Genomic DNA, 23,377 nt, shown 5'->3' with positions numbered 1-23,377 from the left:
TGAAAGAAAAGAAGAATGTTATATTAAAGATATATTATTAAGTGATGGTTTTAAATTATCAAATATAAAAATAGCTTTATTTATGTTGTTCACTGCTTGGAAGACAAGTAAGTGTATGAGAATAAAAGAACTCGTAACTTCTTAGAAGTAAAATACGGGCATTTCAGGCATTTGGACGTAAAGCTTGGGATTTAATCATTAGATTTGGCATGTCAATAATTTTAGACAGAAAAGTACTAATAGAAACACACCTTAGACAGATATTATTGTGTGCCTCTGTTCTCTCTCTTTTTTCTGCTTCCTTACCATAGAAACCAAGCTCCCAAGTAATCTACTTGACTGATGGACTTGTAAGAGAAGAAATTATAGCTGTAGGACCCAAGTACTTCACTTTACCTTATCAAATGCTCTCACCAATTTATGTTCTTAGCACTTTTCCACAGTCTGACAAGAATCAGGACTATTCCTGGGCTTTTTGAGGCCTCTTGTCTCTCTGGATGGTGACATCCTATCTTGACAACTCAGATACAGCCACCAGGTACCACCCACGGGCCACTGATAGCTTTTCAGCCTGTTCCAGGTGAAACAAGAAGAAACATGACTGCAGACTGCAGTTTTTACTATTCTATTACATATTACGACTCATAAGTTTACTTTAGCGTTCAAAACTCAACTTGATAAGATTCAGCTCTGCATCATAAGCTGCTGATTGAAAGTTTATAATAAATGAGAGCCTTAGATGCAATGAGTGGGTTGCTTCTTCTATTTGGGTGGTGAGACCTGCCATGTACTCACTAAGTGCATGAATCTGTGTATAAGTGCTAAGTGAGTTGTCCAGAAAACATAATTAGAAATTGACATCATGCTGCCCAGGGAGAGTCACGAAAGACTTTGAACTAGAATGGGAGTTGGAACTTGAAAAATCAGTAAGTTTGGAGAGGTGCAGAGAGAAGGAGAGGCAGAAGGAAGTAATGACCTGTGTTAGTGACTAATGCATTGTATTCCAGGGCCTGTGTTGGTTGCTCTGCATATGCAACCCTATTTAATTCTCACCAAATCCTGAAGCTGAAACTCAGAGAAAGTAGAGTTTTCTGAAGATTGCACAGCTGAGAAATATGGGAAAATGGATTCAGACTCAGATCTGCCTCGTTCTGAAGCTTACTTTCTTTTCAATGCACTGAACTGTATCAAGGATGTTTTTTGGAAGGCAGACTGATGGGTGCAAGAGTGAAGAGGTATGAATAAACACTAGCTACAGGGTGACAGAGATTCCTTCCTGGAAACCGTGGTTGGGATGAAGCAATAAATACCAAAAAAATATTTTAAAAAATTTTTTTCTAGGAGGAATTGCAAGATGAAATTCCATGTGCTTGACAAGCATTTATCAAACCTGAATTTATTTCCTGATTACAAAAGAATTCCATGTTACTGGTAGAATTAGGAAACTGTATAGGAATCACCAGTTACACAGTCAGACAGAGCTAACTACTGTTAATGTTTTTCTAATCTCTTTATCTTTTTCTTCAAATATATACATATATATATAGTGTTTATCTAATTAAAATTATGCTTTTCCTATGTTTGTAATCTGATGTCTGAATTAATAACATATCACATTTTATCTCATGTTCTCTTTGTAAACATATTTTGAATAAATATAGAATATTCCATATGTATAGATTATCTTAATTTATTAAACTCTTATCATTGAACATTGAATTTTTTCTAGTTCTTTAGTTTTTTAATTAGTTTTTCTAGTTTAAAAAATTATAAATGATGTCTAATTTTGCACGTAAATCATTTTGTTCATTTCTGATTTTTCCTTAAAAAAATGATTTTTAAACAAAATATTCAGCTTGTTTTATTTCCTATGATATCAAAAAATTGAAATTAAATTTCAATCTTGTACCATCCTAGCAACTGAAGCTCAGGGCAGACCCTTTAGGGAATAAACCAGTATCCTAGCATAAGCTTGACCCAGTCATCTTCATCATCTTCATCATCATTCTCATCACCACCATCTTCACTTGAGGGAGTTAATCCTCCTCTACGTCACGAAGAGAGAGAGAGAGAGAGAGAGAGAGGGAGAGAGAGATATAGAAACTGAAGAAGAGATGGAGGAAGAGGGCAAGAAAAAAAAAAAAAAACACCTGATTTCCCTTTCTCAGGAGCAGATGCATTTATTCCAGGTAGGCAAATTTTTTTAAAGAGAAAACTCCATGGTGGTTTTGGGGGTGGTAGGAAGCACCCATTTTAGAGTTTGCCAAGGTGACTATTGACTTTTTAATATCGAGTAACCCTCAGAGGTGGTGCATCTATGTCACTCTGCTGATGTATCTCCTTATTTGAGGACATCACACAGTGAAGGAAACCACCTGGGTTCGAATCCCAGCTACTCAGTTTAACAGCACTGTGACTTTGGATAAGTCATTGAATTTCTCTGAACCTCAGTTTCCACAAGAGTCAAAGGAGATAATGATGCTAACTGGTAATATTTGGATCATGACGATTAAATCAAATCATGTATCATCAGGCAATCACACACAAGGAGTTCCTTTCTTCCATGTTTTCCTTTTCATAGATGGCAGGAAGCTTCATTTTCTTCAAGATTTCTTCATTATAAAAACTAAAGTTCAATCATTCCACAAAGTTTTCTATCCCCGGGCACTGAGGATTGAAAGACTGGAACTGTAGCAGAGTAATGAGTTAAAATGTCAAAGGAAGAGAAGTGGATACAAAGTTGTGTGTGTTCCCAAATGGGGGAGGGCCAAATCTATTTGGAGAGGTGCATCAGAGGAATAACCCTTAAAGTGAGTATTATAAGATGAGTACATGCTTGCTAGGCAGAGAAAGGAAAAGGGACATTCAGGGCATGGGTTAATGCTTGGTCCATTGGTGGTGGGGTAGGAGTTGGTGTTTGGCATAAGAGTCCTTAACAGAACCTAAAAGTTATTCAAATGCCACTTCTGCTGCAGAGCTTATACAGGAAGCCCTCTCTACTGCCTTAGCACTTTAATTGCACCACATCTGTGGATTTCTTTGACATTTACTACTTCCTGCTTTGCATTAGAGATATCTGTGTACTTATTTTACTTTCATTACACACTAGACAAACCAGAGACTGCTTTAGCCTGGTATTCTCCACAGTGCCTTCAACTTAAAACTATATATATGTATGTTTTCTTTTTTTGTTGTTTTTTGAAGAATGAAAGCCAGTGTATTTCACATTCACTCTCTCCATCATGGTGGGGTTCTTGGTCATTTTATCTATGGGCTTTACCTGGGTGAAAAGAGGCTTGTCTTTTTTCTTATACAGCTTGATGTATAGTAAGCATTGATAGATGTGCTACAACTTCCCCATCACCCAGGAAACTTGGCTGAACTGGTTTTGCTTCTGCTATTAAAGCAATGGATTTCTTCTAATACCATTGATTCTTCTAGAATAGAAAAAAAAGAGTTATCTCCTCTTTACTACTCACCCAACTTAGAGGTCCTCAGGCAGAGGCTGGGGCCCGACAAGAAACCCCCATAAGATGTGATTTGCTAAGTTCCCAGCAGAGATGGAAAGTGGCTGGGATCTTGAGTGGTTATGGGGCCAATTTAGGGACATTTTGTTTCTCAGTCTTTTGGCTTTAGACCCCCTTCAGTAAACTAATGACTTATGGTTGGCTCCAAGTCAAACCTGCTAAGAAGATTATTAATATTCACCTCATTATTTTGATTATGGGTAGTGATACAAATAATAGTATATTACAATAATATCATTCATAATGGCTTACACTTATTGAGTATTAACCATGGCCAGGCACTTTCTAAACACTTTGTCAATAATAACTAAATTCATATCCAAAGCGTTTCAATGACTTGGTTACTGTTAGCATCCTCATTAAATAGATGATGAAACTGAAACATAGAGAACTCAATGCCCATGGATCACACCTGATTAGTTGTGACCCTGGACACTAATCGAGAGCAGTTTGCTATCTAGCCTGGGCTTTTATCTTCTATGCCACCTCATTAATCCACTTGATTGAGGAAATATTATTTTTTTTTCCATTTTACAGAGAAGGTGCAGAGACTTTAAGTGACTTGCCTAAGTCTATGCATTGGAAAAAGGTAGAGCCAGGATTTGGAGCCCATCCATCCAGCTCTAAAGTCTGAGTCTGGGACTCTATGGTTCTCACTCTTGGTCAAGGTTAATAACACTTTTGGTTATAACTACATGGTATCTTCTCCAACCTATGGGCTCTATCAGGTGATGGCTTCCTAAGAGGAAGGAGAGGTGAACAAGTTGTCTTCCTGACATTAGTCTAGTTGTCACTGAGGTCAACTGAAAGAGGATGGAATGACTCTGCAAGTGAATTAATTTCAGGATATTTGAGCTATTAGGAATGTTTCCCATAGGATCTGCTGAAGATGACTTACCCTGCTATGCTGTGCAGTGAAAACTACAGTCACTTTACTATATTTTGTTATGGTCCAGTCTTGAGGCTGTGATTTAGGACAAAAGAAGTCAAGCATCCAGGTCAAAGAGTGAGAAAAAGATAACTCAAAGGATAAGATACAGGACACAGTACATCAAAATCATGTTCATCTTTTGAAATACTAAATGAATACAAGCCAAAGACTAGGGAAGCCACAGATGCCTTCATTTCAGGAATCCAGGCTGGTCTAGGTGCCTGAGCCCACGAGCCAAAGTAAGTAGAGCCCTCTACACAGAAATGGAAATGAAGGCTGCTGTGGATTGTGAGCTCAGGGTTGAATTCAGTAGGAAATAGATGGAAAATAAAAGTGGTTGATTGATTGCTACCAGTATAACAAATTGTTCTGGAATATTAAATGGACAGCCCCCTGTTCTTTCATTATAGGTGTTGTGTTTATACCCACCAAATTTGTGGAGTCTTGAAAATGAAATGATGAATCACCATAGGAAACTTCTGCTAATTAACCTGAAGTATCTATTTTATATGTTTATTCCTTCAATAATATAAGATGAAATCACTATGTTGTCTTTTCATTCCCTGAGATACCAAAAGCGACAGTGGGATGCATAAAGTAAGGTATTTCTTATCTATTCTGAGGGTGAAATCAGTGTTATGTGTTTATTTATAAATGATTCTTACAATTGTCTCTCTTAAATGAAACTTTACGATTGGAAGTGGCTGCCAGAAATGGCAGTGAATGCTCCCAAATAAATAAGGTTCTAGGGAAGCAAGGAACTTTCTTCCTACATATGTAATTAAATTTGACAAAGCAGTCATGGTTTGCTTTGGAATCATCAACAGCTACTTATATGACAGATAACCCCTTAACAATCCCTTTAGGTGTTCCTGTTGCTTATGTTAAATTATTAATCAGGTCAGAAGGTGATTATTTTGGTCAGATAGACAGAGAGTACAATGAACACCTTAGCAGTAAAATTGGTTTATCAAATAACCTTAAATTGAGTAAGAAACAAAATGGGTCCTTTTTGTTGTTGTTTTACTTTGTTTTCTAATCCTGATCTTCAACCATGCTATGCCAAAACCTCCCTTTTCCATTCTTTAAAAATAACTTGGCAGGCCTCTATAACTTTCCTTCTCAGATATTAAAACTCCGTTTAGCCTATTTTAAAACTAAAATCTCATATTGGATTCAAATTTCTTCTCCTCTTTCCCCCAGCTGACCCCATGACAGACTTGATCATGGCTGCTTGGATTGGAAAACGGAGGCAAGTGTTTTCCTTGACACTCTCATCATTCTCCCTCTTTTTAGTCAAGCTCTTCTGGCCTTCCTGATCTGACCTGATCAAGAAGAACCAAATGCATATTTGACTTCCCCTGTCCTTCATTGACTTTCTGGTATTAAATGGAGGATATTGGAGAAGAAGTCAAAGGAGGAAAGATTTATCTAAATTGGTAGAAAAGTCAGATTGGGGCATGGTCCTTGGCTTCAGCGATTCTCTTTGCAACTAGTAACCACCACTCATGATGTGCTCTTTCTCCCTGAGGTGTGTAGTTTAACCTCAGAACATCTTTCTGAAGACCTTACCTGTTCCCTTGATGTCCCCAGAAGTTCTTAGCCTGCTTCTCCATTGGCCAATTAGCCTCCTGGGCAGCCCTAAGTCTCCAGACCCCTCTTTAGTTTCGGTGCTTGCTCACTTGGAGATGGAACCACTGAGTCTTCTTTTCACCCTCTGGGGGCAGGAAGCCCACTTAGGGTGGGGGCAGTGGCTCTGTCTTCTTCCCAGGCACACTGCATCACAGTCCCAGCAAGCCCCACCCTCCTAGCCATCTTTAATCTCCTTCCTAGTAGACTTCCTCCCTTTGAAGATCACTTTTGACCAACTTTGAGTCCAGTCTCATGGGCATTTTGCCCTAAAACACAAGTAGGCACTTGTTTAGGTCACACAGAATCTCCTTCACCGTATTCTTCCACTTGGTCACGGCAGCATTAGGATATGCTACGGTTTCTTGGTTCCAGCAAACACTCAGCTAAAGCATAGTAAGTCAGTTCCCTTTCCCACAGGCACCTCCAGATTCTACAAGTTATCCCCTTGAATCTCCCATCCTGCAACCAGTTATTTTAGGAATGGGAAGAAAATAGCTTCTCCCTATGAGCCTGCACTCTTCACAGAGCTGAGAGATTTTCTGCTCCATGATTTCCTCCATCAGTAGACTGGGAATGAGGTGTGAGGTTGAGTTGAATGAGGTATGGTTGATGGTAGCAGATTCCACTCATATCACCTGGGAGAAATGTCTGGCCCCAACTGTAGTTGGCTCACTGGTGACTTGAGAGTGTGGGGTACCCATGAGTCTCATTTTCAGTTGTATACCATGCTTATTGATTTCAGGAAAATATAAAAAATTAAGTTTTATGGAGTTAGATTAGTCATAAAGTAAAGACAAGTCTACACTGACCGATATGTATATGAAAGCCAGGAAGGATTTATTTGCAAGGGTAAAATGGATGCCATGTCACTTCCACTTTTCCTGTCCACTGCTTCCTCTACTACCTGAAAAGCCAATGCCTCTATGCCTCTAGGATCTCCAAAATCAGAATGCTAGTCCTAGAAAGGAGTTGCCAAGATCCTCCACCCATTAACAGTGACAGTGTAACACTTGTCCTCCTCTTCATCTGAGTTCTTTTCAGAAGCAGTCATGCTTTTGACCACAATGTCCACTTGTGATCACTGATTTGTCCTTGTTTCTAATATTTTGAAGACAAAGGCATGAAAAGAAGCACTGTGGTAACCAGGGTGGATTTTGTTTTTGAGAGTCAAGTGGGTACCCTGTCACTGCTACTCCTCCTGTCCACAGCATCCCCTGGCTCCTGAAGAGGCAATATACTTCCTCCCTCTTCCCCTCCAGTGTCCTTTAGATGTGTCCACACTGCTTCTTAACAAGCACAATTCCGCTCCTTGCTTCTTACTGGAAATAGGCTCAGTGCTGATGGGATCTGATCTCTTGGTGGGTGGAGGGGAATGAGGGGTCAAAGCTGCATCTGACCCTTTGTTCCACTGCCTTACTTCATAGCTGAGCTGTCAGATTCTGATTTAAACTTCTTTTTTCCTAGGCCCTAGATCAGTTCCTTACCTTGGAGCATGTCCCCTTTGCTGATCTCATACATTTTTATTTTATTTGATACTTGATGTTATGCTTGGATTATAAAACTTCCATTCAGTAAAGGTTCTGTAACAGATTGTTCTTTTGTACAATTGCCAACTCTCCCAGACTAAAAACATATTGGGGGAAAAAGCCAGATAAAAAATTAAATGGAGTCCAAATTAGGGGCCAGCTAATAAAATCAGATTTTCTTGACACTTTTAGTCAATGCAAAAATAATTGTGGGAATACGAAAGGTATTTTATGGTCAATTATTCTTGTCTTAGCAAGTATCTATAATCATAGCCCCCTCAGAGTAGGTAATAATCCTCCACTGAGAAAAATGAGACTTCCCTGCATATCCATAAGAATTGTAAAACATTATCACATGCATGCATAAAATATATTAATATTGAAATGTGCTGGCTTTAAGGTCAGGTAGGCAGACATCTTTTTTTCTATGCTGAAAAAAATATATATATACTATCTGACTTTATTGGACTGCTGACATCCAATTGATCTGCATTATTCTTAGCTGGCAAGAGCCTATATACCTAAATGCCTCAGATAATAGGTATTACAGTATTAGGTAAAAAGCCTCCATGCAGTCTATAGCAATATCAAAAAGGTAGAAAGTGTAAAATAAGGGAGATTAAGATGACACCAGAAAGCTTTGAATGAGGTGTCATTTTGCATTTAGAGAGACAACCAGGAAAGTTAAGACAGAAGAAAAAAATGCCCCTTTCTCACCAGCTGCCCTTAAAGGTTTACAAATGATCTGTTAACAGAAATGAGTTTCTCTTAGGCTTCAGACACCATTTATTATGCTGCGAGAGAGACAAAAAAGAAGATGGAAAAGACTGGAAAATTATGCTTATTTGAAGGCAAAATGCTTCCCATCAGCAACATGATGAAAATGCACCAAAGGTGTCAGCCAGATGTTGACATGTTAATATTTTTCATGAGGCCTTTCACTGAAAATGAGTACAAAGAACTTTCGGAGTGTTCTTTAGAATATGGATGGAAATACACTGCTAGGCTAGAAACCTTGCCTGGGAAATTGCAATGGTATTTGATGACGAAGAGGAAGAGGAAGTGTGTCCTAAATGGGGGGCTGGAACCTCGATTCCCTGGCTGCATCCCGGATGGTTACGAATGGGCTCATCTGATCTCTCCTAGTCAATTTCATTCTGGAAAGTAGCCAGTGGGCCTAGTTCACGACCCAGTGATGTCATTATAATTCATTCTCCCTCACCACAAAGACTTCGGAACTTTCCAATTTACAATGGGTCTTTTTAATAAAGAAGAGTGTCATGCATAGAATCTTTAAGTGTTTCTAATAATTTATCTTTTTTTTTCTGTTTTAGCCTCAAAAGGGCCTATGGTATTTCTATGAAGACTGAACTCTCAAAACCATTCAAAGAATTTATATCTTTGTTAAACTACATGGTAGGTTTTATAAGCTGAACGAAGGTAATTGAAGCTTTTTACAAGAGAGCATCTTGTCCAAATAAACAAACAGACAAAAACTAACTTTATATCTTAGGCATAAACCAGAACATGTAATAAGACTTAACTGATGTTGCATCTTGAACACTGATATACAAACTCTAAATAGGATAAAAGCCATTTTTATCACTGTTCTCTGTGTTTTGAGCCTGGCTTTCCAAGCCAAGGGAGGGGCCGGGGACTGATAGAGACACATGTAAGCCATTTAAGAGCAGGGGCTATGGCATCATCCATGTATTCTCTCAACACCCCTCCTGAGCCGTAAGGAAATATTCACTGATGAAGATCACACATAAATCAAACTCAGCATTGGGGAGTTAGGAGCCCCTTCCAGTCCTTCACCTCTTTGAACTGGGTTAACCCTCCTTGCTAAAATAAACCTGGCTGAGATGACTTCACGTATCCTCAGCATGGTTCTTTAAAACCTTGGGTAGTACAAGCCGAGTGGATGATCAATGTATTTGTGGCCTGCGCTGTAATTTAACTTGCTCTGTCTGACAGGAGATGTAGAATAGCTAAAAAGAGGCTTTACTTGTAATCTTCTTATCACCTTATCCTGGAGTGTTTGTGAAGAGCAAGGCCTTGCCTGAACTAACTCCCAACTGAGGGTTAATACTAAGAAAGAGAAATTGCCCTTTAGTGGGTCTGACCGAGCGTCCTGATAAAACCTTCTCAGGACAGGTCGGGAACACTGGCCTCTCAAGGCTGTATGGACACTGGCTTTCCCAAGCTATAACATGCTTGTTTTTCTTCTCTGTGCTTCATGGAAATAACTTGCAGTAATTGTCATGTGCCAGGGATAAAAATCCATACATTTTTTTCATGCCTTTTCTAATGATTGAATTCTAAATCAGATCTTCACTGCTAGATGATTATCAGGCAGAGACTAAGTGAGAAGAGAGAGGTGGCCTGACGACCAGTGCAGGATGAGAAGGAGATGGGGACCCCCTGAGCGTTGAGATGACAATATAGAAAAGGTCAAAACTGACAGAAGTAAGGGGTGAGGGGAGGGGAGGGGGAGAAGAGAGAAAAACTGGAGCGAGACAGAGGCAGAAAGAGAAGGAGAGAGACAAAGAGGGGCAGGGAGAGAGCTCTTCAATGAGAAATAAACACAATTTGGGGGAGTTTAGAAGAAAGAAACCTTTGGATATGGCAAAATTAGGGAGGTTTGCATGCAGAGGGAGGGTTGCACAGAGAAGGGGCATCAACCTTTTCAGGAGGCAGTTTTCCTGTTTTTACAGAAAGCTGAGCCACAGCAGAAAGCCTGTCAGTGTCAGGTTCTCCAGTATCAGGTAATTCACACTCTTCCTGATGACCTTGAGGTGTATACAATTCTTTGAAGTGAGCACTTGGTGAATCTGATCAAGGGAATATTTTCTTTCCAAGGAGCAGATACTGGATGGGATGTGCTCTCAAAATTATCCTATGTTAGTTGAATGGTGGTCATAAAACACAGCAGTCACAACCCAGGGGACAAAAAGTTATCATAGCCATAGATACGAAGGGTTGGGGGGCCCAGAGAATAAGTAGAAGGGGACACAGAACAAGCTTTACAGAGGAGCTACAATAATGACGTTACTAATAATAAGGATAAAAGCAACAATATTGACAAAATTCAAAGCAGCTACTGATATTTTTTCAGCCCATATCATGGGTATATGTCTCCTGTAAATGTATCTGGATATGTTTCTGTAAATATATATGTATGTATGTAAATGTGTATGGATCTGTAAATACATCTAATGCTCACAGAATCTCTCAAGGTAAGTGTTGTTATTATTCTAATTTTATAGCTGAGGATATTAAAGCTTAGAAAGCTTGCAAAACATATCCAAGGAAACATGCCCACATATTTCAAGTCTGATCAGTGTATACTGGATAAAAACATGAAGCTATATGTATGGAATCCATAATATACGTGACCAGAGTGAGAAAGAAGGAAAAGGGGGAAAGCGTTAAGTGAAGGAAGACACAAGAGGAAGATTTGTTGGAAACCAGCTCAGTGAATGGTTTATATGCTGCTCATAGAAAATTATATTGTATGTTGCAGGCAGTAGTAAGGTAGAGGAATTTTAGTAAGGAAGTCACATGATTAGATTTGTATTTGTGAAAGATAACTGAAAGGTAATTGACTAGAGGAGGGGTGAGAATTCTGATAGGGTGTCAATGAAAGGTTTACGACTATCATCCAAGCAAAGCATAATATGGGCGATAACCCAGAGAAACAAACATGGTGGCTCACTGAATCCTAACACTGAGAGGTACCACTCACTCCTAGTACCTTCTCCACCTCATGGCAAAGAGAGTTTAAATAATCTTCCCGTGGCAACACGATTAGTAATAACAGAGCTGGGATTCAAACCCAGGTTCTAGAACCTGTTATTATATTCATCGCACTATATTTTTGAGAATGATAATAAGATTAGGGCTGGAAAGGGAAACTATGAGCCAGATTCCAAAATCTTTGTGAATTAGAGGACAAGATAAAGACATCTGTAGATAAAAGAGGAGAGGATGCAGAATCAGTGCAAGAATTTTTATAAAAGCACAAGGAAATTATTGTCAAAAGAGATAATGGGGATCAAGAATAGTGACCACAGTTCTGACCCTGAAGAACCTGGGAAATAAGTCATCCTCCTCTTTTGGGGGCTGCAGAGGGAGCAGTATTCTCAAGGACCAGTTCCTTTCTACAAATCGATTCAATTGAATTGAGGTGGATTACAGGATGTCGGGTTTTCCCTAGCTCTCTCTATGATTTTAACATGAACTCTCAGTTGAAAACCACTGAGTAACGTCAAGGAAGGAGAAAATTTTCTGACAAGCAGAGATAGAGGAAAATTTTCTGGATAGAGTGGGAATTCTCGTAGGATAAGTGGAAGTGTTTGAAGAAGAAGGAAAAGCAGCCATTGATGTTATTAATGCAATTGTATGTGTATCTTTGAACAACATCCTTCTCCATCACTTGATTTTATATATTCTGTGATAATGGTTCAGTCAGATTGCATAATTCTTTTAGTGCAAGCATCTAAAAGAATTTTTTGTTAGAAGAGGAACGGTATGTGAATACTAAAAAGCTAACAATGACAATAAGATATAGGGATACATGACTGACTATTGACTTGTAAATACTTAGAAGATGTAGTTTATTAAGTAGTGCCAGGAGGGTGAGTTTTTCATTATTCATGCTGTGGGATGATGGCTTGGGTTGAATTATCTACCATGTCATGTGCCAACACCTTCCTCTATGCTTTCCTCTCTCACATATTAATTGCCCCATATAACAAAATAAGTCTCTGACCTCATTTAAACAAAGATTTATAGAAAAAAAAAAAAAGAAGGAAGGAAGAAAAAAAGGAAGGAAGGGAGGAAGGGAAAGAATTAGAAACAGGAATCAGGCAACCCCTTACATAGCAAGGTAAGTAGAATGAATTTTATGGCACATGTAAGGCATAGGAAGAATGACTGGAGGAGGAAGGACTGTTCATGATTATTTATTAGGCTAGTGGGAAGAAATAAGAAATGAAATCAAGCAGTTTCCAGAAACCAGGCAGTATATAGACATAATCAAATGATATTGCAGTTTCATATGTAGTGTGTGCACAGGTGACAATTCTAAAGACGTAGATGGAATTAATCAAAACCATTTTTTAAAAAGCTATTAAGGAATAGTTCCATGGTTTTTGTTATTAAGCACCAGTTTAAACATTTGATTTATATTATATTTGAGAAATTAATTATACTATAAGAATAGGGAAACAATATCTCGGAAACAGCCACTTACTCCAGGTACTTGAGTTTTTAAGTCAAATATAAACTCTACATTTGAGTCTAAAACCTCAGTAAATTCAAGATAGTATGAGTGCAAGTAGCATATGTGTCAGCTGTAAAATATGGCTGCATAAGTAAGCAAAGTGGGCATGGCCACATAATAGATGATGCAAAGCAGGGAAGAAAATAATCCTGCTTACCTGTGGCTGTCTCAGTCACACCTACAGAAGAGGGTTCTGTTCAGAAGTTTAAGAGGAACATTGATGACGTTTTTCTTCGTTAGTAGACAACTTACAGAGACATAATAATAATGATCTTCAAAAGTTTAGTTTTCTGTTGTATGTAATTCTAGAAAGTCTTGTTAAAACAGTTTCAAGAAGGGCAACTTTCATCTGATTATAAGAAAGAACATTCTAATAACTAGAACTTTCCAAAAATAGAACAGACCTCTGTAAGAGGTAATGAGTTAACTTTAGCAGGAGAGATTGATCTCTCAGGACTGGGTAGTCATTTGTTGGACCCATTGACAAAGAGATTTGGGTGTCAGGTGGGGAGAAAAAGTAATAATAATCATAGTAATAATAATAATAGTTGATAGTTACTGACTTCTTACTATATGCCAGTGCTTCTTTATCATCATATGTATCCCAATAACTACAGTAAGAGATTGATGATATTCTTCTTTTCATACAGATAAGAAAAATGAAGATCCAGAAAACTGCTACTAAAAGGCATAGCCAAGATTCAGCTCCACATTTTTTTTTGTGATATGCGGGCCTCTCACTGTTGTGGCCTTTTCCGTTGCGGAGCACAGGCTCCGGACGCACAGGCTCCGCGGCATGTGGGATCTTCTCGGGTCGGGGCACGAACCTGTGTCCCCTGCATTGGCAGGTGGACTCTCAACCACTGCGCCACCAGGGAAGCCCTCAACTCCACACTTTTAACATCCACCCTATACTGCCTCTTCAGGTAGCTGTGTTAAGAGATCTTCAAGGTCAATTTAAATTCTAATGATCATTGATTTTGGAAGTTACCTTAAAAGGTTTAGAATAGTGATTTGGAGTCAGACCAGGGTTCAAATTTGAACTCTTTCCTGTCATTAATGTGTAAACTTAGGTGATGAACTTAAACACTCTGAAGCTCAATTTTTCATCAGTGAAATACAAATTACCATATTTAATTCATAGGATTATGAAAATTACATAAGGTCACGTATGCAACTTTTAAGCACAGTGTCTGGTGTTAGTGATACCCTTAACAAATAGTGGCTAGTATTTTAGTGTTCTAATATTTAAGATATTTGAATGGTGATCTGCAAAGTTTTAGTATCATAATGTTTAAAATATAAATTCTAGACCAGGTTTGAATCCTCTCAGATGATAACCATTTGATTTCATTCTTGAACCTCTTCTGCAGTAACATACCAGTTTAAAATTGTGACAGTTTGGGGGAAATATTTGCAATATATTAGAAAAAAAGACTTAGAATCAAGAATATGTGAAGACACATAACCTAATAAAGTAGGCAAAGAACAAGTACATCACAGAAAAAGAGATACAAATGGTGAGTAAACATGGAAAAACATGCTCAAACAGTTATTTTTGGCCCAACCTTCTGGAAAAATCATCACCACCATCATCATAATTTTAATATCCCACACAGTCTCTTATTCCCCCTTTACTCCACATCTCCCTCCAATTATCACTCTATTACTCTGTTCCCTTTATAGAAAACTCTTCAAAAGTTTTGTCCATACTACTCTTTCAACTTCCTAACTTCTCTCTTGTTTTTGAATCAGCTCAAATCCAGATTTCTCTCTCTCTCTCTCTCTCTCACTGTAGAAGAAAAAGTATGTTTCTCTTAGAGTTCTTGACTGCCATCTTGAAATCGTGGAGGAAGCTGATGCTACATAAATCAGATCAAACAGATAAGAGGTTCTGTAGTGACATCACTGAGATTTCTAACTAACTTTAAAGGCTACTCTACTTTTGGACATTTCTGTTATCATTTAACCAGTTTGGATGAGGTTTCTGTTTCCTAGAATAAACATGGATGAGTAAGACCAACTACCTGAGAGAGTCCCTGGATGAAGATGGACTCCCTGAGAGGAGGGAGTATGTGGGGAGGCAATGATTGGCAGCTTCTAAGGAGAAACAAATGCCAGTCATTATTCAACCCATACAATGTTTGCAGATTTGTATCTAAAGAGTACAGGAAAATTCACATATGAGACAAGTCAAATAAGTGAGAGATTCAACCAAGATCTGAAAGGGTTTGTAAAAGGGTGAGTGATAAATTGAAAAATAAATCAAGAAACATTTTAAATTAAATATGATTGTTTTGTCCTAGGATTCAGACTAAAATGATTTTAAAGTCCAAGTTGTTTAACTTATTAAATTAAATTAACTTTGCCTCCTTTCTTCCCTTTTTGCTTTGTTTTGTTTTGTTTTAGTTAATTTAGCCAGTATTTAGCCATGACATTGGTGAGCTGCTGGAGATGCAAGCATGAGTAAGATATTCCTCATGACCTTAAGTAACATTGCACAATGTAATGTGAAAGACATAAATGAAAGATTTTACTTTTACTTATTTTCAGTGTGGTGAGTGAATTTCTTGGGTTTGCTTTTCAAACTCTAATTAAAATTCTTTAACTTTCTTTAGGAACAGATTCTTTAAGCCCAACGTTTAACCAATAAATTTGCCTTTTTGAGTTTGTTATGGGTCTCACAACTTTCTGTTCTTTTTGACCTTAAAGAACCAAATAGGGAGACATGGGAGAAAGAGAATGATGAAGCAGGACACTCTCAACAGGGGAACAGATCCAAGGACACTTTAGAGTACAAGGGAAATGAACAAGAAGTAGGGCCTGGTGAATCTCTGAAGTAAAAGTAAGCCATGAAGCTACTCCACCTTAAGGTGACTTATTCAAAATTTTAATCATGACATGGAAAGTGACCACCAGAAACTTGGATTATAAATCTTGACTGTCAAAATTTTGCCAGGATGCAAATCCTAGTTAATGGCCTTTGATTGTGGATCCACTCAAGTAATTTTCTCTGTATTTTGCCCCCTCTATTGCACTAAGTAATTTTTATGTAGCATTTGTAGATAATTTTGCTATAGAAAATACTATCTCTTAACTCAAAATGTACTCTACATTTTTCAAGTAATGCCTGTGTAACTATATATATTAAGAATGTAACATAATGTTCTAATTTATGACCATCATTCATGAACATCATTCTCGTAAACAATGTTTTCATAATACTTCTGAATTTGAAGAAGAATCATTACAAGTATGCTGGATACTAAAAGGAGGGGCATCTGAGAAGTAGAAATTTGCTTTCAAAGAAAGACACACTGAATTGTGTTTGAATTTTTAAACAATATTTTCATCACTAAAAATTTTCTTAATATGTTTGTAATGAGGATTTAATTTCCTAAATTAATTTAATTTCCTAAATTTCCTAAATGAACTAAATATAAGATATTTTTCACCATAATTTTATGTTTTTTATCATAATCTGTAAATTCTTAAAGCCTATATTAAACACTTGTACCCAGAATAAAATAAATGGTCACAGCATATAAGGTTATCTACACATTTGAGTATATTTATATTTGTCAGAGTCAGACATCCTGACTTTGTGTTTAAAGATACTCATGTTTATGTTATAATAATGTATACACAGTAAGCATATGTGTATTTGGAGAGTGCTTCATTACATCTTTTATTGTGCCAATGAAGATTTATTATGTGGAAAAACAACTTCATATCTCTTATTTCCTGCAATCTCAGACAAGAGAATTGTTGTCATAATTATGGGCACTGTTATCTTCAAACAAATTCATGGTTATTCTGTTGGCTCTTGAGCTGCAATGAATTAAAAAAATAAAATAACAACAACAACAAATGAACAAACAAAGAACATGGCCCCTATGTTCAAGGAAGTAGAACTCTGTTGGGACAGGAACACTTCTTGACTAAGAACTCTTAATTTAAAAACTCTTAAAAAAAAAACTAACCATGAAAAACAGTCTATATAAATGCCAAAAGAATGATAACGCTGCTAAATAAGATTCTGTCAGAGGTGGACATGTATGTGTATATTTGCAAAAGATTTTCACAGAGAAGGGAACTTTAACTGAGCTTTAAAGCATTGGTTAATCTTGAATTGTGGGAACATGGGGTGCAGAGAAATCTATTTTATATATTAAGAAGGGAAGGAAGGAAGGAAGGGAGGAAGGAATCAAAGAACGAATGAAGGAAGAAAAGAGTGAGACAATCTAGGATCTCCCACTTTTGCTTAGGATAAAGAAAGAAATGAAAGACTTTAACTCCCAAGAAAATAATAAGAAATCACTAAATAAACAACAATTAAAAGACAACAACAAACAACACATACTTTTTAAAAATATCACCAAAGATCTGTGGACACAAAGAAATTCAAAAGAACTAAACTCTGGAAAGATAAGACTTTTCTTAGTAAATGAAAAATATAGAACAAACTCAAACCTTGGGTCAATTGCTGAAGGTGTTGGGCTGGTGGTCTGAGGAACAAATCTTTCAGAAAGGACAGTATTTACTTAGACAAGAAGAAATAAACCAGATTTTTTGATGAATCTATGGGATGCCATGACAGACTGATCTGGAGAAGCCCAAAGGCAGAGAGAATCCTCTCAGTCAAGTTTTCCCTTACAGGGGAATTTAGACAATTAAGCAGAGGCTGGGAGTAAAAGCAGAAAGATTTCACCAACTCACAGTGTCACATTTGTCAGGATCTGTTTCCTGATATCTAACTGGGGTCTTACCATCATGTAGCCTCATGCCTGTGGTCTCACAGTCCTCTGGACCTTAGAGAAATGGTAACTATAAAGACTACTTCCTTTACTTTCTTAAATTCTTTAAAAATCAAAAACTCTTTAAAAGACTAGTTAAAGAAAAAAATAACAATGTATTATGAGGTTTTAATATTTAAAATTACAGTATGATAAAAATATCACAAAAAGTAGGAGAAAGTATAAATAAAGTTGCACAGTTATATGGTTACTTCATTATACACAGAATGGTACAAAGCTAACTCAAGACTGATTGTGATAAATTAAGAAAGCATACAGTAAAACTCAAATGCAGCCACAAAAACAATAATCCAAAGAAGTGTAGCTAAAAAATCAATAGAAGAGATAGAATGGGATATTTTAAATTTCTATATTAATCTAAATTGAAAACAAAAACAGAGAAACAAAGAAACCAAAAAATGGAAAAAATAGGAAAACAGAAGAAAAATGTTTGACTTAAATTTAGACATATAGTTAAGTATATTAAATGTAAATAGGTGTAACATATTCCATGTAAAAAATTTTAAATTCAAAAAAAAAAATTTTAAATTCAGAATGGATATAATGTAAGACTCAGTGAGATGCTCCTTACAAGAGATGCATTTTACATATAAAATCACAGATAGATTGAAAGTAAAAGAATGGAAAAAAATATGCCATGGGAAGAGTAATTATGAGAATGCTCATGTAATTTTATTAATATGAAACATAGTAGATTGAAAACAAGGAATATTATTACCGGAAATAAATTGGGTCATTTAATAATGAAAAAAGTATCAATGCTTATCTATAAAAATGGTACAGATGAACATATTTGCAAGGCAGGAATAGAAATGCAAACATAGAGAATGGACATGTGGACATGGGGGTAAGGGGAGGGTGGGATGAGTTGGGAGATTAGGTTTGACATAAATACACTACCATTTGTGTAAAATAGATAGCTAGTGGGAACCTGCTGTATAGCACAGGGAGCTCAGCTCTGTGCTCTATGATGACCTGAATGGGTGGGATGGTGGGGAGGAAGTCCAAGAGGGAGGTGATATATGTATACATACAGCTGATTTACTTTACTGTACAGCAGAAACTAACAACATTGTAAAGCAATTATACTCCAATTAAAAAAAAAAAGGTATTCACAAAGGTAAAACAGTCTGAAACATATACTCATCTAATCACAGTTTCAAAGTAAATGAAGAAAAAAATAGACCTAAAAGGAGAACTAGATAAATTCAGAGTCATATTTGGAGATTTCAATGTATCTCTATCAGTAAGTAATAGAAAAACTGAACAAAAAATCATTACATATATACAAGATTTGAACAATACTATCAGAAACTGGACCTAATTGACATTTATAGAACATTACACCAGTAACGGTAAATACATGTTGATATTTTTTTTCAATTATACAGAGAGTGTTCAACAAGTTACATCACATGCTGGGCTATAAAGTAAATTTCAATAGATTAAAAAAGTTGAAAACTTGTAAACTATTTTCTCTGACATCAATGAAATTACATTAGAAGTCAGAAACAATAAAATAGATAAGAAAACCTAAAACATATGGAAGTTAAACAATAGACTTCTAAATAACTCAGGGGTCAAGTAAAATATTGCAAGTGTAATTAGAAATTATTCTAACTGAATGATAAATAAAAATATAACATATTAAAATTTGTGGGATGTAGCTAAAGCAGCTCTTAGGGGAAATTTTTACTTTTAAATGCTTAAAAGTAAAAACAGTAGATTAAAAAAATTTATAATCTAAACTTCCACTTTGGGCTTTCCTGATGGCTGAGTGGTTAAGAATCTGCCTGCCAATGCAGGGGACACAGGCTCGAGCCCTGGCCCAGGAAGATCCCACATGCCGTGGAGCAACTAAGCCCATATACCACAACTACTGAGCCTGCGCTCTAGAGCCCACAAGCCACAACTACGGAGCCTGCACTACTGAAGCCCACGCACCTAGAGCCCATGCTCCACAACAAGAGAAACCACCACAATGAGAAGCCCGTGCACCACAACGAAGAGTAGCCACCACTTGCCACGACTAGGGAAAAGCCTGCATGCAGTAATGAAGAACCAATACAGCCAAAAATAAAATAAATAAATTTATTTAAAAAATAAAATAAAATTCCACTTTAAGAAACTAGAGAGAGAATAAGGTAAATTCCAAGAGAGCAGAAGTAAAGCAATAAAAGATCAAATCAGGGGCTTCCCTGGTGGCACAGTGGTTGAGGGTCTGCCTGCTGATGCAGGGGACACAGGGTTCATGCCCCGGTCTGGGAGGATCCCACGTGCTGCAGAGCAGCTGGGCCCATGAGCCACGGCTGCTGAGCGTGCGCGTCTGGAGCCTGTGCTCCACAACAGGGGAGGCCGCAGCAGTGAGAGGCCCGCGTACTGCAAAAAAAAAAAAAAAAAAAGATCAAATCAATGATATAGAAAACAGAAGCAATAAAGAAAATCATCAAAAGTATAAGTAGCAAAAAGAATAAAATTGATAAACAGCTTGCTAGATTGATCAAGTAAAAAGAGAGACAATTCTAATTATCAATATCAAGAAAAATAAAGAGGGGCATCACTATGGACCCTATAGAAATTAAAAGGATAATAATAGGATGTTTTAAGTATTTTTGCCAATAAATTTAATAGCCTAGGCAAAATTGACAATTTACTTTAAAAAATACAAATTTCCAAATGGTCAACAGGAAGAAAATGAAAATTTGCATATTCCTATGTGTTAGTCAGCTCAGGCTGCCATAACAAAATACTGCAGATGGCTGGCTTAAACAATAGAAATTTATTTTCTTACAGTTCTGGAGGCTAAAAGTCCATAACCAAAGTGTCAGCTAGCTTAGTTTCTGGTAAGGGTTCCCTTCCTAGCTTGCAGATGGCTGTCTTCCTGCTATGGCACCATGTGGACTTTATTAGGCACTTGGGTGTCTCTCATAAGGGCACTAATGCTATCAGATCAGGACCCCATCTTTATGACCTCATTTAACCTTAATTACTTCTTAGAGGCACCATGTTTAAATATATACACAATAAGGGTTAGGAGTTCAACATATATTTTAAAGAACAAAAATAGTCCATAAAACTCTATATTTATTAAAATTAAATATTAAAATAAAAATATAAAAAATTAAAATTAAATATTAAAATTAAATATAAAATTTAAAAGTTTCTTATTCCCCTATCCCCAAAACAAACAAGCAAAAAATATCTCCAGACCCAGATGCCTTCAATTTTAACTTCTTTCAAACATTTAAAGAAAAAATACCAACATCAGACAATGTCTTTCATAAAATAAGAAGGAAGGAAGCCATCTTAATTTGGTTTATGAGTTAAGCATAACCCTGATTCCAAAGTATTGAGAAATAGCATACAATAATACATAAAAATATATTCTGTCTAAATATGATTTGCCCCAGGAAGGCAAGGTTGGTTCAACATTCAAAAGTTAAATTCACCTCATTAGTAGCACAAAGGAGAAAAATCACATGATTATCTAATAAATGCAGAAAAAAATCATTTGTCAAAATTCAACAGTCATTCATGATAAAAACTCACAGAAAACTAGGAATATTCTCAATCTAATAAAAAGATATCTATGAAAAGTTTTTATTTAATTGTGGTACATTTAATATTTTCAACTGAGATAAAGACATCAGTAAGAAGTCCTATTTTATTTCATTTTTCCTAAAGGTTGAGCAAGTGCAATAAAAAGGAAAAATGACATAAATATTTAAAAGAACATTATTCATAGGAAACAAAATTATTACATAGACAATCCTAAGGACACCACAAAAAATAAAACACAAATCCTTGAATTAATTACAGAATATTACAGGATGCCAGGTTAATATATAAATATTAACAGTATTTCTATATAATAGCAATATTTTCTAAATAACAGGAAAATAAAATTTAAGATGCTGCTATGAATCCCACTACTGGGCATATACCCTGAGAAAACCATAATTCAAAAAGAGTCATGTACCAAAATGTTCATTGCAGCTCTATTTACAATAGCCTGGAGATGGAAACAACCTAAGTGTCCATCATTGGATGAATGGATAAAGAAGATGTGACACATATATACAATGGAATATTACTCAGCCATAAAAAGAAACGAAATTGAGCTATTTGTAATGAGGTGGATAGACCTAGAGTCTGTCATACAGAGTGAAGTAAGTCAGAAAGAGAAAGACAAATACCGTATGCTAACACATATATATGGAATTTAAGAAAAAATAATGTCATGAAGAACCTAGGGGTAAGAAAGGAATAAAGACACAGACCTACTAGAGAATGGACTTGAGGATATGGGGAGGGGGAAGGGTAAGCTGTGACAAAGCAAGAGAGAGGCATGGACATATATACACTACCAAACGTAAGGTAGATAGCTAGTGGGAAGTAGCCCCATAGCACAGGGAGATCAGCTGGGTGCTTTGTGACCGCCTGGAGGGGTGGGATAGGGAGGGTGGGAGGGAGGGAGACGTAAGAGGGAAGAGATATGGGAACATATGTATATGTATAACTGATTCACTTTGTTATAAAGCAGAAGCTAACACACCATTGTAAAGCAATTATACTCCAATAAAGATGTAAAAAAAAAAAAAGATGCTGCTATGTACAAAAATGTCAAAGTAAACTATAGTATTGATTAAAACCTGGGTAAAGAGGTCAGATTGACAGACCTAAATGATAGAGTTTAATTTTTCCTAAAACGGAAACAGCATGTAGAAATAAACATGTCTTGCATCCTCTTATATAAACTCCCTTGGTTTGCTTGAGTCTTTATTTCTATCAAAGAAAGTTTTAGGGCAGAAAGAAATATCATCTCCTCTATATAGCTTATTCCACATCCCTCAAATTTCCTTCCTCTCCATTTCTATAACATGGATTTTGATTCTGTTTTATGTTGGTCTTCCTTCTTTCTCAGTTTTACCAAGGGACCAAACTTGAAAATTCTGCTTATTTTGGTCCCCTTGTATTTCATCAAAGTGTCCACTTGCACCACAGCGTTGGTGAGCCACATTTATTTTTATTTTAATGAAGAATTGCTGGGGCTTCTCTGGTGGCACAGTGGTTAAGAATATGCCTGCCAATGTATGGGACACAGTTGGAGCCCTGGTTCAGAAAGATCCCATATGCCATGGAGCAAATAAGCCCGTGCACCACAACTACTGAGCCCGTGTGCCACAACTACTGAGACTGCAAGCCACAACTACTGAGCCTGCGTGTCACAACTACTGAAGCCTGCGTGCCTAGAACCCACGCTCTGCAACAAGAGAAGCCACTGCAGTGAGAAGCCCGTGCACCACAATGAAGAGTAGCCCCCGCTCGCCATAACTAGAGAAAGCCCACACACAGCAACGAAGACCCAACGCGGCCAAAAATTTAAATAATTAATTAATTTTTAAAAAATTGCAAGAAAGGTGGAGAAGAGGTTTATACTGAGCAAGGCACAGCAGTGTAGTCTCTAGATCCCTTCACTATATGTCTTCCTGCATTTTTTTTTTCTCAGCCTCTCAGAACCCAGGTCTTCCCCATCTCACGTTAGCTCAGTCTTACAGGTTTCAGTCTTCTCTTCTCCAAATATTCCCTTCCATCTCTTATCTCCATAGAATGAAATTTATTACTGCCCAAATCCTCCAAACTTGCAGATCCTCATC

The 23,377-nt window shown here is 36.9% G+C and overlaps 1 pseudogene; it reads right to left on the bottom strand.

Moving 5' to 3' along the window:
- LOC149750017 (uncharacterized) overlaps positions 1–23,377 on the bottom strand; it is a 167,053-nt pseudogene that overhangs the window by 53,027 nt on the left and 90,649 nt on the right.

Source organism: Delphinapterus leucas, chromosome 2 (assembly GCF_059928025.1).
Source record: "Delphinapterus leucas isolate spDelLeu-1000000601 "Yukka" chromosome 2, BTC_Dleu_Yukka2, whole genome shotgun sequence".
In the NCBI taxonomy this organism is placed as follows: domain Eukaryota; kingdom Metazoa; phylum Chordata; class Mammalia; order Artiodactyla; family Monodontidae; genus Delphinapterus; species Delphinapterus leucas.
The sequence above is the reverse complement of the archived record's forward strand: the minus strand, read 5'-3'. Positions and strand labels throughout refer to the sequence as shown.